The sequence below is a fragment of the Danio rerio genome, chromosome 10 (assembly GCF_052040795.2).
Source record: "Danio rerio strain M-AB ecotype USA chromosome 10, GRCz13ab, whole genome shotgun sequence".
NCBI lineage: Eukaryota > Metazoa > Chordata > Actinopteri > Cypriniformes > Danionidae > Danio > Danio rerio.
In genome coordinates this window covers 22,066,633-22,072,782 of record NC_141030.1, presented here as the reverse complement: position 1 = coordinate 22,072,782, position 6,150 = coordinate 22,066,633, and positions in this window count along the sequence as shown.

Sequence of the window (6,150 nt, the reverse complement as noted above, 5' to 3'; positions counted from 1 at the left end):
CTGTTTATGTTAATAAAGGAGTGAGTATTTTTGATGTATTTTTCTTTTCTTTTATAGATTTAGTTCTTCCCTTTCTCTCAGTTAGAGAACTTTGTTTGTTGTATTGGCTTGAATCCCCTCTTGAAGTTTTTTGGAACCCTCCCTTAATCCTTCAATAAATCTTTTGTTAATCTTAATTTGGGTTGCATTTTTTCTTTTTGTATAGTCCTATGAGAGGTTGTTCATGGGATCTCATTGCTAACAGACACAACTCCTAACATTCTGTTGCGTACCCGTGTCCCCTAGACTTTTAAGAACTTGTTGAATTCTTTGGGCTTCAATTGAGACCCCCAACTTGCATAGTTTACTCGCCACAAGTCAGCTGCACTGTAAGAAATATCTATATTTTGCAGTTTACAAGAGTATTTCATTTGTTCAACTCTACAAAGTGGCTTTTTGCCCTTTTAGTAGTTTGAAATAATAAAATGTATAATAAATAATATAGAGAAGTCTGTAAACTAGAAACCAGCCAGAAAACATACTGGCAGTTTATTACAAGGTTTTTGTACCATAATATACAACACCAACTTAGACAATATATCACTATAAACGATTAAAAATGTTGATTAAAAGTCACTTTTTATAAACTTTTCAAGGTTAAAAGTGGGAAGAAAGTTCTCATTATGCCATTTGAAAAGCCTAAATAAATGAGAGAAAATAAAAGAATAAAAACATGAATCACAACATATGGAAAATATGTATACTTTATGCTCTATTTTTGTAGTTTTACTGAGTGACACTAGGGCAGAAACTACTTGCTCAGAAATATTATCAAAAGGGCTCACTATAGAGAAAAAAAAATTTATTCACTCTCATATTATTCCAGCTCTTACACTGAACTGAAATATTTATAGAAAACATATTTTCAAAATGTTCCATAGAAGAAAGAAAGTGAGCGTGAACTATCCCCAGGGCCGGTGCTTGCCTATAGGCAAAGTGGCAGCTGGCTAGGTTGACAGCAAAGCCAGTTAGCAAGAGGCAGAGAGATTTTTTTTATTTATCTGTTTGTTTATTTATTTATTTGACATTTGTTTGGATTTAATATTTATTATATTTAATACAAAGAGTTATGTACACACAAGTTTTGAGATTTTGTATGAATGAACACTGTATCCATTCTGTTGTTTTGCTGCTTCAAGAACTACCACAGATTTGCTACCTTCATTAAAATTGAACTGCTATGAACTCTTGCCCTGGACATACACTTATTTCATTATATAATACAGAAGTTGTATCTACGGCTGTGCTACTGCTTTATAACATTGTAGAAAAGAAAGAAAAAGAAAAAAAACTTTAAAGTACATGAGTATAGTTTTAGAGTAATATGTTCAGATAAACAAACTTTTCAGTTTTTCACGTGGATCTCAAAATAAAGGTCAGCATACTGTATCCCTGTGTTTTTCTTTCATCCTACAAAGGTTAGCTGGGTTATATATTGCACTGCCCGTTCCTGCTTAAATTTCACAGTGTGTCTTCGGTGACTTGACCAATTCCACTAAATTTCAAGAATAAATGAATATATAAAAAAATGAATGAAAAAATAAATACAGACTTTACATTCATTTACTCATTAACTTTCTTGACGGCTTAGGCCGTTCGTTCATTAATTAGGGGTCTATACAGTGGAATGAACCGCCAACTTATTCAACATGTGTTTTACTCAGCGAATGGCCTTCCAGCTGCAACCCAACAGTGGAAAACCCCTTTAAACACTCATTGCACACATACACTATGGCGAGTTAAGCTTATTCAATTCACCTCTAGTGCATATCTTTGTACCATGACGCTCTGCTGATTTTGTAATATGTATATATATATATATATATATTTTTTTTTTTTTTTTATATATATAAATATATCATATTTTACTGTCAACTTGATACAAAAACTATCAAAAAAAATACATTAAAATGTTATTTCACAAATACATATGAGCTAAAAAAACAAGTATGAGTTAGGTTTTTAATTTAATTTAATTTAATTTATTTTGTTTTATTTTATTTTGACATCGCCAACTACCCAGACTCATTCTGAAAACAGAGCGCTATTTAGATTTCTCTGTTTTTTGCCGGTTTTTGCTTTTGCGAATGCACCAGAAGCGGCTGTCGATTGACAGACTGACTGACCGACCGACCGACCGACTAAATGACTGAATCACTGACTGATCAATCGACTAATCCGTTTTCCTCTTTCCCTGAATCCAACCAATAGTGTTTTCAAAAGCACTGATTGACCCACCCACTTCCCTAAAACCAACAGTTCTCGAAAGCAATCCAGAAAAAGAAAAGCCCTCGCATGATTTTTACCACATTTTCGGATTTTACCACAATCTCACACTGTTATTTACTTGTTTATTTTATTTTTTGGCTTTTGCTTCTGTTAGACCCACTATCTGGAACCTTTATTTGTCGGACTTAAAGCTCGTTGTTGTGGTCAACTCCACTCTGTGTCTCAATTCCACTGACATATGGCAAGCTACTGGACAAACTGGTAAGAGTGGTAAAGCCGTCCATATGGTGGTAGGTGGTCAGCTGGTAAGCGTGAAAAGGAACTGTTTTATACCGCTCCACAGCACTTGTTTAAAAATTGAAATGCAGCCACACATATTTGGGGCTACATAATTTGCGATGTCCAGAAATGTATATAGGGCTACATTTTTAGAATGCGTTTATGTTGACTACTGGCCTGGAATGCTTTTAGTTATTTTGTTCATTCTTGTGAACGAATATATATTGTTTATATTTATCATATAGATATCCCACATACTTCAAAACATAATTGAATTTCTCTTCACGATTCTGAGAACCCAAACATGAGGGAGTGACTTTTGAAGAACCAGATGTTGCATCACATTTCACGTTTTTTGTACTTGTAATGCAAAATCATTTCCATTCTCCTCACAACATTAGCTGCCCATCCCAGTGCCCACCCCAGCATGGCATCCTCTATCGCCAAGGGTGTGGATCCATTATCCGACCTCTTTACAAGACCGACTACACCTACACAAGCAATACAGCCTCCCCTGGCTACATATAATTGATAAGGCTCTTGAGAAAGAAACCTAGGGACAAGATGAAGATCAGGCTGAAGGAAATTGATTGAGCTCATAAATCCTGTCTAGAGCAGCACCATATTTTATTAGTGCTACGCTAGAGGAGTAAGCTCCTGCTGCGATTTAAAAAACGGCCATTCACTTTATATGGGTGTGTGTGTGTGTGTGTGTGTGTGTGTGTGTGTGTGTGTGTGTGTGTGTGTGTGTGTGTGTGTGTGCACATCTGTGTCGTGCCCATTTTGTTTATTTGCATCTCTAGGGATGCATTTTGCACAGATACTAGACATTTGCTTAATTCCCCATGAATAATGCTGTAAAATGCACTGATCTTTAATGCATAAAAGCATGATACATATGCAGCATATCAGAAGCAACTCTTAAAATACAAGTGCACCCTTTTATACTCTACTTCAACCCAGTATTGTCTTGCAATCTCATGTTTCTCCCCTTAACATTTGGTTTAAAAAGACCTTTTTTTAATCCTGGCATCATCTGTCTGTCTGTAATCTAGCACTTGACTGCACACTCCAAGAGATCAGCGTCATGCGCACGACAATGGAGCTGAACAGATGTGGGTTTCTTGCTGGAGGGACATGCGGCACATAAACAATAGTGCTATTGTGAAACAAACTGTCCGTGTTAAAAGCTGAGAGATTTCGGCAAGGATCACCTGAGCTCAAAATGTGTCTTCTCAATTCAATTAATGAGCCGAACTCCGACTCGAACCCTTTTAGAAGCACTCAGGAAATGGATGAGTCCGGTAGGGTTTAATATTTAGGTTACTTCACGGCTCACTGCATTCCATCTTATAAGCATAATGAGATTGCCCCAGCTTGCAAGACATTAAGTATTTACATATTTACCCTGATGGAGAAATATGGAATAAGGTGTGCGGACATACTTTCTCAGAATTATTATGAGGTTTTTATACATTATTTCAGCTGTACTTCAAATTTGTTTCTCCTGCATCCATAAGCTTTGAGTTTTCTCTTATAGAAAAAATACTACAGTAATTTATAACAAGCTAACTATAGTGTTTTTGTACCATACTATAGTAAAGTGTATTGTACTATACAGCGGGGAAAATACTTCTCCATTTTTTTCAAAACATGTCTCTAAAGGTGCTGTTGACTTAAAATTTCTACCGGATCTTGGAAACAAACAAAGAAACCTATAGATGCATAGAAAACAAATCTAATTAGTTTACAAACAAGTTTTGATTAATAAAATGAAACGATGCAGGGAAAAGTGTTGAACACAGGAAGAAAGGGAGGTGTAGAAAGGCAGTGAAAGCAGCAACCCTCTGGCCTTCCTCATTGTAAATTATTATTAGCTGCTTCAGTCCAACATCTAAATTATCAGGATGATGAAGATGAAACCAAAGTGGACATTTCAGCAAGACAATGATCCAAAACACAGCCAAGAATATGATTTTAAAGAAAGAAAATTAAGCAGTGGAATGGCCCAGCCAATCACCTGACTTGAATCCGATATAAAATACAAATCAAAAATCAGATTTGATAGACAAGACCCACAGAACCATTACAATTTTTACACTCTGTTATAATATGTGAAAAAAAATGCCTGGGCAAGTCATGTGACTTCATTCATCATATGAGAGGCGTCTTTAACCTGCCATCACCAAAAAGCCTTTCAAATACAATATTAAATATGTTTCAGTAGTTCAGTACACATTTTTCAGATTTTTTTATCATATATTTTTATATTTGTAAAGTCCTTTAGATATATATATATAGCACCAATTATAACTTGTATATTTACAACAAATCTGTACATCCAGATATTTTTTGACTAACTGCATCTCTGTTTAATGATAATGTGTTAATGTGTGTTATTGTGTGTGTGTGTGTGTGTGTGTGTGTGTGTGTGTGTGTGTGTGTGTGTGTGTGTGTGTGTGTGTATATACATATATATATATATTTTTTTTTTTCAGATTTATTTTATGTTGTCACTTGTCACTTTATGTACACTGTAAGCTTCTGTAGCCAAAACAAATTCCTTGTGTGTAAAGCACACATGGCAATAAAACTGATTCTGAAAATTTGCATTAATTAAATATTTACTCGTTATTTATTATAACTAATAATCATATTATTTAAATCTTATTTATCTAAACTGAATTTAATTTGATATGTAATTTGATGAAATAATGAATTTGTTAACAAATTTTCACGATATTTCTTCTTTCTTTTATTCTTTAACCTTTGGCTTAGTCTCTATTACAGAGGTCGCCACAGCAGAAAGAACTGCCATTCCAGCATATGTTATACACAGCAGATGCCCTTCCAGCTGCAACCCAGTACTTGGAAACACCCATACACACTCTTTCATACACTACAGCCAATTTAGTTTATTCAATTCACCTAGTGCATGTCTTTGGACTGTGGTGTAAACCGGAGCTCCTGGAGGAAACCCATGAGAATATGCAAACTCTACACAAAAATGCCAACTGGCTCATAGTGACATTCTTGCTGTGAGGCGCCAGTACTTCAATACATCACAGATAATTCATTAAAAAATGTTGTTTTCATAATGTCAAACTTATTTATTCTATCGCTACTGTTGCATTGCACTGTTAACCACCCACAACTTCTATTAAGGCTTTCTGGTACCTTTTTTGCATCTAGTACTCAACTTCATTTAGATCAGCTTAGTGTCGGTTATTGACTGTCTGAGTACAAACATGTACTTCCTCGCTAAATCCTTCACCTAAATCTCTTCAGTAAGATGCATAGAGCTGCGCGATGGCTATGTGAGGTAATGAGAGATGATGCCATGTGCTCTCAGGCGCATCCAAGTGTGACAATATTTTGATTCTTATTGGTATATTCAGATCTTATTAGAGTCAGCATCCATCAGATGATAATTCATTTTTTATCGTAAATATGTGCAGTATAGAAATATGTGCAGTGATGCAAGGCTATTAGGGTACTTCCAACAGGCAAATGAGCCAATGTACTGTACACTACCTTTTTTGCATACTGTATGTGGGAGAGAGTATTCATGTGTGGGTGTGTGTGACCCTCAAGCTCAAAATT